Consider the following 12,361-nt stretch of genomic DNA (forward strand, 5'->3'; position numbering starts at 1 on the left):
AATGTTCAGCTGGTGTGTTATCATCAGATGCATGTTTGTGCCAGGTACCCCGGGAGTTCTCACAACTCCTACATCCTGAGTCACTCCCAGGTGCTACAGATATTCGAGGGGCTGTGGCACTTACAGGGTTGGTGCTGGGTGACAAGGGGTACCCACTGAAGAGATGGCTCATGACACCCATGTGTCACCTTCAAAGTGCCTCGGAGGAGAGATACAACACGGCGCTCTCTGTGACAAGGTCCATCATTGAGCAAACCATTGACATCCTGAAGATGCACTTCCACTCAGGTAGGGCTCTACAGTACCCTCCACAGAGGGTGTCCCATATTATTGTGGTCTATTGCGCCCTGCACAACCTGGCACTTCAAAGGAGAGATCACTTGCCACAAGGAGGCATGGAGGAGGCTGAGAACTCCTCGGATGATGAAGGCTTGGAAGGGGAGGAACCTGAAGAGGGCAATGATGGTCAGCTTCCTTGTGAGGATGCCCTTGCAGTGCCATGATGCAGAAGATGTGCCGTGACACACTGATAGCCACAAGGTTTCAGGAGGAATAAGATCCAGGCAAAGGGTACCCGAGCACATTTCTCCTGTCCCTTAGCACTATGTCAGTGATTGGAAAGGTCAGCAGTCAAAGCTGTATATAGCCACTGTGGAAAGTGAAAGGCAGTACACATTGTGCAGTGGTTGTCACCTTGCCGCACGTTGCCACTTTGAGTGGCCAGAGATTCATACATGGTTGTTGAGAATGTAATAGGTGCAAGTCATGTGTTTTCGCACTCACAATGAAGACAGCTCAGTGTTGATGAGACAATATAACTTTTAACCCTCCAAGATACATAACCACACATAATTCTATGGTGTGTTGCGAGGCTTAAAGGTTCAAAGCTCAATGTGTAGTCACTTTCAGGAAAGAGCTTCACAAATCTCCCTTATATTACACAAGGGGCAAGTGACTAACATGAGTCTGCTGAACATCACATGAATCTGAGGCTCACAAAGGGAGGCAATCATGGAGTGGGAGCTTGGGTCTCGATAAGAAGACACAGAGATTTATGTACACAACGTATTCAAATGATGAAACCATTGTCATGAACAGGAAGTATTTATACAAAGGTGCATGATATCTACAGTGAGTGAACACCTGTGACACCATAGTGATCTCAGAATTTGTTCATATTTCTAACCCTGTCACTATATCTAGGTGCATCCCTAACATCCACAGCAGAGGTGGAGGCAGCCTGCTGACTGCTACACCCTGTTGCCTGTGATGATCTTGGCAGGTGTCTCCTGGGGGACGGAGACCTGGAGTGCCTCAGCCTGTTTTGGGTCTCCTGCTGTAAGGCAGAGACACTCTCCTCAGCCTATGGAGCAGGCAGAGGGGATTGGGATCAGCTGGACATTCTTGGAGTCACCTGGGGGGATGGCCCTGGGGTGTCCATCTGATGATCCTCCTCCCTAAGGTCCCCTGCCTGATTCCTTGAAGAGAAGTTGCTCCCAGAGGGAGATCAAACTGGCCCATCCCCCTTTCACCTAGCCGCTGATGCATCCCACCTATGCCTAGAACTATGAAGTGCGGGTCCAAGCTCAAATCTGGTAGAACCTGTTGAACCAGGGTCACCAAGGCGGCTGCTACCCTTCCCATGGTGACCTTGAAGTGCTTGCATGTTAGAGCCATGACATCAGACAGAACACAGACCTTCTCCTCCACCCTTCGCACTAGTCTGTTGACTGCCTCTTGCAACTCTGCCTGATTGCATCTCTAGCATGTTAATGACGGCCATTTCCAGAGGCTCATTACCTGACTCAGATTCAGGGTGCCTGATCTCCAGCAGCCCTCAGAGTACCAGAAGCCTGGGCTGTTACTGTCTCTGAGTGCTGTGGAGATATATCAATGAGGTGTTCTCCAGAAAGTTTCCCCAAGCTTAATCTAGAACCAAGACTCACCAAGATGTGTATCTCTGTGCTGGTGAAGGGTGCAGCGATGGGTCTTCAGCATCCTTCTCTGAGGTGGGCTGGAGGCTGGAGCTTGTGGTCTGTCTCAAGTTCTGTCTGGGCCTGCTGGTGCCTCTAAGACACAGAGGATCGATTTAGTTCATGTGCAGCCAGAATACAGCATTGCTTGTCACTCACTGTGCATGTCAGGATATGAACAACTCATGGAGGGATCATCTGTACTGGCTTACTTGGAGAGGCTGATCTCTCCATTGCTGCAGACTCGATCCCAGTCCTCCCTTGTCAGCTTGGCACATCATCCTCGAATCAAGTAAGTTCCTGGATGTTGACCGTCCCTCCTCCCAACTGGGATCTCTCCCTCCTGTCGTGAACAAGCTTGGCCTGCTTGAAAACAAATGGATGGAATGTGATGAGAAGGGATTGAGTAGAGGTTGGGAGGCATGCATGCCTGCTGTGTGTGCTGAGCCCTCACCAGTCAGGGCTGAAGATGCTGTTTGTGCAGCATGATAGATAAGATGCTGGTGATGTTAAAGTTTCCATGAGACAATCAGTGCTGATGTCTCTCCTTGCTAATATTGTGTGAGAGCCCTGAGCAGTGTAACCCTTTGAGTGCATGATGCCATTATGAGAGTGTGAGTTTGGAGTGAGCAGAAGGTTGACTTACCCTGGCAGAGCAGCTGAGATCACTCATCCTCTTCCTGCACTGCAGGGCATTTTGTTGCCAGTTGCTCGCAGCACAGATCACCTCTGAGACCACCTCTCAGGCCGGCGGAGTAAGGTTGGTGGACCTGCTGGTTCCATTCATTGGGGACAGGATATCCCGGCATTGGTGGACCCCTTGGATAAAAACCTCAAGGGAGTCATGGCTGAACCATGGGGCTACTGTCTTCTTTCTCCTGGTGGCCATCTCAGGAACTAGCAGCTGGGCTGCAGAGAGCGTATGTGTATGTTCAGGTAGCGTTTAAATATGGCAGTAGGACCTTCAACCCATCCCATCATGCTGAGTACTCCTCAAGGAGAGCAGCAAGGCAATCATCTGAAAAACGAGGGGCGCATTGGCTTCCTGCCGGCCTACCCTGCATCCTGCCCTGCTCCTCTGACAGACCCGGCAGCCTGGCCTGCTCACCCGCCCCCCTTTGAACTGGCCATTGTCAGCAGCCTACAAAAGGCTGCCAGGCCTTCTTTTAAACAGACTGCCTGTCGCCATTGGACCCAACAGTCTGTGCACGTCTGCCACCGCCCACACACTCCCGCAAATATGATGAGCAGGCCTTAATTGGCCCTTCCACTTAAATTGGCAGCGCAGACCATATCACGGGCGGTGATCGGGTCCGTGCCTGCCTGCACCTGCACCCGCTCTCCCCCACCCCCCCAAAACGGAAAATTCTGCCAACTGTGAGATCCTATTCATTTAAACTCTGGCAAATTGCAATGTAGTCCATTTAAATTAAAGAGTGTTATGATGTGCTAGATGATGTGTGCTAGGCAGACCAAATCCATAAGGGGAACTTGGTTGTGCTATCACAACAGTTTTGCAATTTGTATTTAATACACAGCGTGTGCACTGAGTTCAGAAGTAATAAGTCCACCAAGACCTTTGGAGATCTAAAAAATTAAATTTAAATATTTATTAACAAAATATAAAAGATTTCAAGCACACATATAAGACTACAATTACTCACTACTATAATTCCTAAAATTCCTAATTAACCTGACCCCCAGTTACACCCCTTTAAGGCAATGGTCTAAAATAGATTTTAAATTTAAACCAGAACTAGCAAATTAACATAATATCCACTTGACAGTGTAATTCCAAATTGCTTTTCCCTAACTTCAGTTTTGTTATAAAGCAGACTTATGTACAAATGCTGGAGGCTTCATTAAGGCTATTTGACACACTCCTGTTAGACCATACATGGCCTTTTGACACAGCCTTTCATTCCCCTTTATATATGTTTCTCTCTTTTTAATATGTAAATTCTATTGCTCCATATGTCTTTGACACTGTATCTTCCTCATAATATAAACACTTTGATGTTGCCAATATGTTGTCAGTAACCTTTGGGAAAAATAAACACATTCCTTAGCCTTGCTTACCTGGCTAGTTGTAAACAGGCTAAGATCCCTTTGAAATCCAAATTTCTTCATTTATTTAAAATTCAAATTCCCTTCACATCTTGAATGCTAAGCCAGCATCCATCATTAGCATGTCAAGCACCTAGCTTCTTTTTCAAACTTGCAGTCTACTTGACTCCAAATATGAGTAAATCACACACAGACCCAACTATACTTACCCCCATAAACCTACTTCACAATAGACCAGAAAAATATTATGAAAATTATTATATTTTCATCACAAGAGACAGTTCAAAACATAGCGATCTTATAAACTTCACATTCGTATTTAGCTTGATGATTTTTGTTTGATGATAAAAGTGGAAAATTCAATTTTTCAAGAAAGAGCCATTGTTCTAAAAAGAAATCACTGAACCAAAATTTACTGCCAAAATAATGTTGAGGCTATTGACACTCATCGTTCTTTATGTACAAATAGCATGTCAACTTCAAGTGAAGGGCAGATATGTGGTGAAGCACAAATGTCCAAATGTTGCTGTCCAAATTGTGCCACTCACTGTTAGCTTCATGAAAATGGCATCTTGCTGTCTGCCTCATCATTGAATGGTGTCAAGTTTTTTTATGTAGTAGATATGAACTAAATTCATATAGAAAATTAAATCTTATCCATTTCAGTCTAAGTAGCCTTTTTTAATAAAATGATACTGATAAATATTGTAAATGTGGGCCCTCATACCTTCAGGTTTTAATCACTGCTAACATTTTTAATTAATGCATTTTTTCCATTTTCCTTTCTCTCTCTTTATGTATTTATGTCTCTTTATGTCTCTCTTAATCAAATCTTTCTTTTCCCCTATTTATTCTTATTTCTGTACTTGATTTCATATTGAATTCATTTTTTTCTCAGCCCTGGCACTGTTAATTTCACAATCCTTCAATATGATTAGTTAAGGCGATATACAGGTGTTTGTCCTGTTCACTCAGATTCCAGATGCCCTGTTTTTCTTGTTGTGACTTTCATACTTTCAGGAACCTGCAATGCAACACAATTTAACAACCTATACGTGCATGTTGTTAGATGCCCTACCACAGCAAATTATGGCTGGAAAATTCATTGTTTATTTCAAAATCAGCTGGAACCTTCTGAGATTCTTAATTTTAATGAAAATATAATTTTAAAGTTTCCAAATGCAAAAAACGGATTATAAAGTTTAATCCTTAGTCTTTCAACATTTAACTGACATTCTACAGAATCTTGCAAACCCAAAACATCTATCATCTAGAAGGACAGGGGCAGAAGATACAGGGGAACACCTGTAAGTTTCTGCAAGTTTCTAAGTCCCACACCATCCTGACTTGAAACTATATTGCCATTCCTTCACTATTGCTGGATCAAAAACCTGGAACTCCCTTCCCAGCAGCATTGTGGGTGTATTGACACAGATGGACTCCAGCAGTTCAAGAAGGTGGCTCACCACCATCTTCTAAAGGGCAATTATGGATAGGCCTAGCCAGTGAAGTTTGCATCTCAGGAACAAGTAAAAAAGTAGAGGAGTTGTGAAGCTACAATTAACTAAATGCCTCTCAGCTAGGATCCACGATATTGTTTATTATCCAGAGACCAGTTCTAGAAAGTGCAGTCATATACATTGAGATGATGAAAAGACAGGCCTTCCAGAGTCAAATAGTCTGTCAACACTTTTTGTGAAGTCTCAAGTGCAATTAGGGATGGCCAATAAATTCTGGCCATGCCAACAATGTGCAAATTCCATGAATGATAAAAATAACTTGAAAGGTAATCACTTTGGAAGGATTTCAGAACACATGAAAATATATTACAGCAAGAGCCAGAAGCACCTTCAAAAGAGGAAGGGTGAAACTGGGGGGTAAAGCGGTACAAAAACATATAAGAGTAGCAGCACTAAGCTATGATTTAATAATGATATGACCCAAGGCTTCATTCCAACTTTCAGGAAGGTTTTAAGTGTTAAACAGTTTACATGAAGGCTATGTATGTATAGAAATACACTTCATCATGAGTATAAACTTCAGGTACAGATTCCATGGAGGGTTAGTATTCTGCAGTAGCTACTTGCCCTAAAAAGCAGACACAAAACACATTTTTGAAAGGTATTTTTGTAGTGCCTATGTTTACCTAAGAATAATCTCCATTCAGATTTAGGCTATATATTTTTGGCATCCCCAAGTAAATTTCAAATCCAATCTTATCAAACTCCTGGCGTTCATCCACACTTGGTAGGCTGAGGGTTATATATGAAAAAGAGCTTCTTGTACTCCAGCAATTCAAACTACTAGATATTCAAACAAATAAAAAGTCTAGTGAAAGAAAGTGCAAATACAAAAGCAACCTTCATTCAGCACACCTCTCCTGTTTGCATTTTTAAAATTTGAACTTATGTTTTTTTCACACAAAAGTATAGATGTCCTTCGGGGGCAGGGGGGACGGTGGCACCAAGATGTAGGACTTGTTAGCTTAAGTTTAAGGCATTGTGAGCACAGGATGGGGTTTCAAGGGTGACATGCATTCATTTCATCAGTACTATGTATTGATTTTGTGTGGCTTGGGCAACCATATTATGTTTTGTTCCTTGTTTGCAATCTGGTAAAGATATAAAGCAAGATTTTGTTTCAATGCCCATGTTTTCCATAGATGCAGGTCTTATCAGTGCCTTATGATAGATGGCATGGGGATCAAACTTTAATACAGAGGTTGTGAGGCTACATTGGGGTATTGCCTTCTCAGAAGTGTGTGTGATGGATGTGGCACCCTTGCAATGAGATGGAAGCCAAGCCTTAGCAGACTAGCTGAAGGTGTGTTGAATCAAGGCATCCCTGGTGTCCCTGCCTCCCTGAAGGCTCATCAAGTCTGGCTCCTCATCCTCACTCTGTTCAGCAGCCAATCAGTAGAGTCTGAAACCTATGGAGCTGCCTTGATATTCTCATCTTCCAGTGGATCCCCCCCTTGCCAGTGCTGGATTGTGCAGTGTGCAGCATGCAAAGATTATAAGCGACACGCGCTCTGGGGAATATTGCAGGGGACCCCTTTTCAATAGATACCCTTTGTCACCCGGCAGCCAACCATCCAGCCAAGCTGGAGCCATAAACAGTCTTGGCACCTGGGAGTTTTGCAGGATGTATGCATCATGGGAGTTGCCAGGGTACCTGGCACAGACTTGCAGAATCTGTGTTTTGTGGTCGCATGCTATCTGCATGTTCATGGATTGGTAACCCTTTTTATTCATGAAGGCACCTGGCTCACCTGCTGGCACCTTGATGGCCACATGAGTGCAGCCTAAGGCACCTGGATGCGGGGGAACCCAGCAAAAGCTGCGAAGCATCTGACTTGCTCAACCTGAGTGGCTTGGTCCGTCTGGTAATAAATGAATGTGAGGACCCGTCTAAACAAAGTGTCAGCTATGAGCTCGATGCAGGTATGGACAGCCGATTGGGACACTCCACACAGATCCCCTTCTCACCCCTGAAAACTTCCGGATGCATAAAAATAAGGGCTACTGTGATCTTCAGAGCCACTGGCATTGGGTGCCCATCCACACAATTGGAGGCAATCTCCGGCTCAAACACCTGGCCTAGTGATGTCCCTAGAGAGGCGGAGCCTCCTGCGGCACTGGATTTCAGTCATGTTGAGGTAGCTGGATCGCTGCCTGTTCACCCTGGCAGCAGGAGAGTTGTGTCTTCTGCTGTCCCATCCGCCTTTTGGTCCTGCACCCCCTGTGCCTGCACCTCTCCTGTCACAGGTCTCCCCCTGCGATGCTGTTTGTGGACCTGCCTTTAATTCCCCTTTCTGACTCTCCCTTTTTCTTCAGAGGTGGTGACCCCAGTAGAGTACACAATCTCCATCTGCTGAGATGTGGATGGCACTGCCCCATGCACTGAAGGCTGCACTGGGCAGAAATGTCCTAACAGAGTTGACAGAAGAGTCCTCAAAACAAATGTAATGAAGCAAAAACTTCAGAAGAATGCAGGAAAAGGTCTGAAATTTCAACAATAAAGCAACAGCAAACCCTCACCTGAACTCCTAACAACTCACACAGCCAAAGTTCCTGTCCCCTTTTATCCCATCCTTGAATGAGAAACAACGGGATGTCCGCCTGCCCATGTTGCCCATGGACTGACCGAAAAATCACACAGGCAATGTAAACTTTCAGTCAATTGCCTTTTAATTGCCTTAAATGGCTGATTAGTTGTTGGCGGGCAAGCTGCCAACTCCCACGTGTGCCTGCCAACTGTAATATCGCATGAGTGTGCGATGACATGGGGATATGCACCCGATGTCATCATTCACAATTTAACATTCTTCCTGGTCGTCCATGCACCCAAAACTAACAGGTAAAATCCTGGCCATAGAATTTACAGCACAGCTCATGTCTGTGGAATCGTCAACTCCTGATATTTTTACGCATTCTATATTCTTTGTTCTGAACTTACCAACAAATCAAAATAATTTCTCCACATCCACCCTGTCAAACTGCTGCATTATTTTAAAAGCCTTTATCTGGTCTCCTTTACATGAGAAACAAACCCCAGCCTGCTCAAATAAGAGCAAAATACTGTAGAAGGTGGAAATCTAAAATAAAACCAGAAAATGCTAGAAATCCTCAGCAGGTCTAGCAACACCTGTGGAGACTGATGACTTTTCATCCGAAAGCCTATTCAAACTTTCCTAATTAACAAATCTTCCAAATTCTATTATTTACTCACTATATGCTTCATTAACAAGTTTAGCCTTTTTTTGAGTTTACTAGTTAGTCTTAATTGCATAGTTTTTCATTCCACAATGCAAATACATATTTGTCTTGAGTTAATAGGGCAATAATCATTTTAACTTTGATGGTGGGGAAGCTTCTAGAAACAATAATTTGGGATAAAATTAAGCGTCACTTGGGCAAATGTGGGTTAATTAAGGAAAGCCAGCATGGATTTGTTAAAGGCAAATTGTGTCTAACTAACTTGCTGAAGGTTTTTGAAGAGGTAACAACAGGGTTGATGAGGGCATGGCCCAGGAGAGGGCGATGCACAAGGTGCAAAACAACAGTGCCTGTGCCTTAGGGGCCCAGACCTCTATCTTCTAATGGACACAATGAAGGCAACACCTGATAACTAGATGCCATTGCAACGTACAGCTGCCTGAGTCTGAACAGATGCGAGAGACATCATCTCCAGTGTTGGGCAGTGCAAGTCCAGGTTGGGCTGTGGCTTGTTAACTCTTGAAGAGAGGAGGCAATGAGAGGGGGGAGGTGATGGTGGTGGTGGCAAAGACTGCAGCAAAGCCACTAGAGCCTGAGTATGTCGACAGGGGAAGTTTGAAAAAACTGGGCAAAATAAAAAAATACAAATGACGTGACAGTGGGGTGGTGACTGGGAGTCAGAAGGTGGCAGGAGGCTACGGGTTTATGCCGTCCCAGAGGCTGCACCACCAGACTTTCCGCTCCCTGCTGATCCCATCCTAAAATACCCCCACCTCTCAGCCCCTACGCCTGCGGAGGTTGGTGCTGAGGTGACAGGATCTATCCCTGTGCCATCCAATGTGTTGGAAGCATCTAGAGCAAATGCAGAGAGGCTTTTCCCTTTAAAAGTCACTGGTAGGTTTATTTACCTCTTTTTTTAAAAAAAAATGAAAGGCAGTGTTTCAGGGTTTGTATCCTTGCATTGAATACCTGAGTAAGGGCTATTTCTGAGTGTAATGTATTGGTGCAAAGTTTCGTGTGGAAGAATAAGTTACCTTGTTTTTCTCACCATTATTTTATGAAGTGCATTTGACGCAGGTTTTACTGGAATTGGGGGTGGTTGGGGAGGGTTAAAGCAGAGGGTGGTGGAGAATAAGGGGCCTGGAAACAAGAGAAGCACCAGGGCCCATGGTTTCTCCCTGACACTGGTTGAGGGTAATGCTATTGATGTCTCGTGTGCATGGACTTCCAAAAGGCGTTTGATGAAGTGCTGCACAACGTGGAATATAAGGGACAGTAGCAACATGGATACAAAATTGGTTGAATGACAGGAGACAGACTAGTAGTTAATGGATGCTTTTTGGATTTAGGAAGATTTGTAATGGAGTTACCCAAGAGTGAGTGTTGGGACTCTTGCTTTTCCTGATATATATTAATGACCTGGACCTTGGTATACAGAGCCCATTTTCAAAATTTGCAGATGATGTGAAACTTGGAAGCATTGTTAACTTTAAGGAGAATAGCGTAGAACTTCAAAAGGACGTAGACAAGTCGATGGAAGGGGCAGTTAAATGGCAGATGAAATTCAATGCAGAGAAGTGTAAAGTAAACATTTTGGCAGGAAAAACATGTAGAGAGAATATAAAATTAAAGGCACAATACTAAAGGGGTGCAGGAGCAGATGGGCCAGCATGTAAAAGTGAATAAGTCATTAAAGGTGGCAGACAGGTTGAGAGAGCAGTTAATAAAGCATACAATATCCTAGACTTTATTAATAGGGGCATAGCGTACAAGAGCAAACTTGTATAAAACACTGATTTGGCCTCAACTGGAGTATTGCTTCCAATTCTGAGTGCCACATTTTAGGAAAGATGTGAAGGCATTGAAGAGAGTGCAGAAAAGATTCATGAGAATGGTTCCAGGGATGAGGAACTTCAGTTATGAAGATAGATTGGAAAAGTTGGGATTGTTTTCCTTGGGAGAAGGTTGAGAGGAAAAACTATTCCCACTGGTGGAAGGATCAAGAATGAGAGGGCATAGATTTAAGGTAATTGGCGAAAGAAGCAATGAGTTCAAAAAGACAAACTTTTTCATACACTGAGTGGTTAAGGGCTAGAATGCACTGCCTTAGAGTGTGGTGGAAGCAGGTTCAATCAGGGCATTCAAGAGGGATTAGTGTCTGAAAAGGAAGAATGAGCAAGATTACAAGAAGACAGGAATATCGCTAGGTGAATTGGGAGAGCTGATGCAGGCATGACGGATCAAATGGCCTTCTTCTTTGCTGCAACAATTCAGTGATTCTGCAATAAAAATAATATAGAATGAGGATGAAGGTATGGAACTCAGGGAGACAGACTGCAAGATTCTTGAGCAAATTCATATAGGGAGTGACAAGGTATTGGAGGTGTTGGCAGGATTAAAAGTGGACATATCTCCAGGTCCAGATGATTTGAGTCCCAGACTGCTGAGGGAGGCAAGGGAGGAGATCGCAGGAGCTCTGATCCAAATTTTTAATTCCTCTCTGGTCACGGGGGAGGTGCCAGAGGACTGGAGAACAGCTAATGTGGTTCCGCTACTTAAAAAGGGTTGTAGAGATAAGCCAGGGAACTACAGGCCAGTGAGTCTCAAGTCAGTGGTAGGGAAACTATTGGAGAAAATTCTGAAGGAGAGAATCTATCTCCACTTGGAGAGGCAAGGTTTGATCAGGGATAGTCAGCATGGCTTTGTCAGAGGGAGATCATGCCTAACAAATTTGATTGAACTTTTTGAGGAGGTGACCAGGTGTGTAGATGAGGGTAGTGCAGTTGATGTAGTTTATATGGATTTCAGCAAAGCCTTTGACAAGGTCCCACATGGGAAACTTATAAGGAAGGCAAAAGCACATGGGATACAGGGTAATTTGATAAGGTGGATTCAAAATTGGCTTAACTGTAGGAGACAGAGGGTGACGACAGAAGGATGCTTTAGTGACTGGAAGCCAATATCCAGTGGTGTCCCACAGGGATCTGTGCTGGGTACCCTATTATTTGTCATTTATATAAATGACATAGATGACTAGTAAGCTTGCGGATGACACATTGATTGGCCGGGTGGTTAACTGTGAGGTTGAGTGTCTTGGGCTGCAGGAAGATATAGACGGGATGGTCAAATGGGCAGATAAGTGGCAGATGGAATTTAACTTTGAAAAGCGTGAGGTGATACACTTTGGAAGGAGTAATTTGACAAGGAAGTATTCAATGAATGGCATGACACTAGGAAATTCTGAAGAACAAAGGGACCTTGGTATGTGTGCCCATAGATCTCTGAAGGCGGAGGGGCATGTTAGTGGGGTGGTGAAAAAGGCATATGGGACACTTGCCTTTATCAATCAAGGTATAGATTATAAAAGTAGGGAGATCATGTTAGAGTTGTATAGAACCTTGGTGAGGCCACAGCTGGAGTACTGTGTGCAGGTCTGGTCACCACATTATAAGAAGGATGTGATTACACTGGAGGAGGTGCAGAGGAGATTCACCAGGATGTTACCTGGGATGAAACATTTTAGTTATGAAGAGAGGTTGGATAGACTTCGGTTGTTTTTGTTGGAGCAGAAAAGACTGATGGATGACCTGATCGCGTGTACAA

Source organism: Carcharodon carcharias, chromosome 20, assembly GCF_017639515.1.
Source record: "Carcharodon carcharias isolate sCarCar2 chromosome 20, sCarCar2.pri, whole genome shotgun sequence".
NCBI classification, from domain to species: domain Eukaryota; kingdom Metazoa; phylum Chordata; class Chondrichthyes; order Lamniformes; family Lamnidae; genus Carcharodon; species Carcharodon carcharias.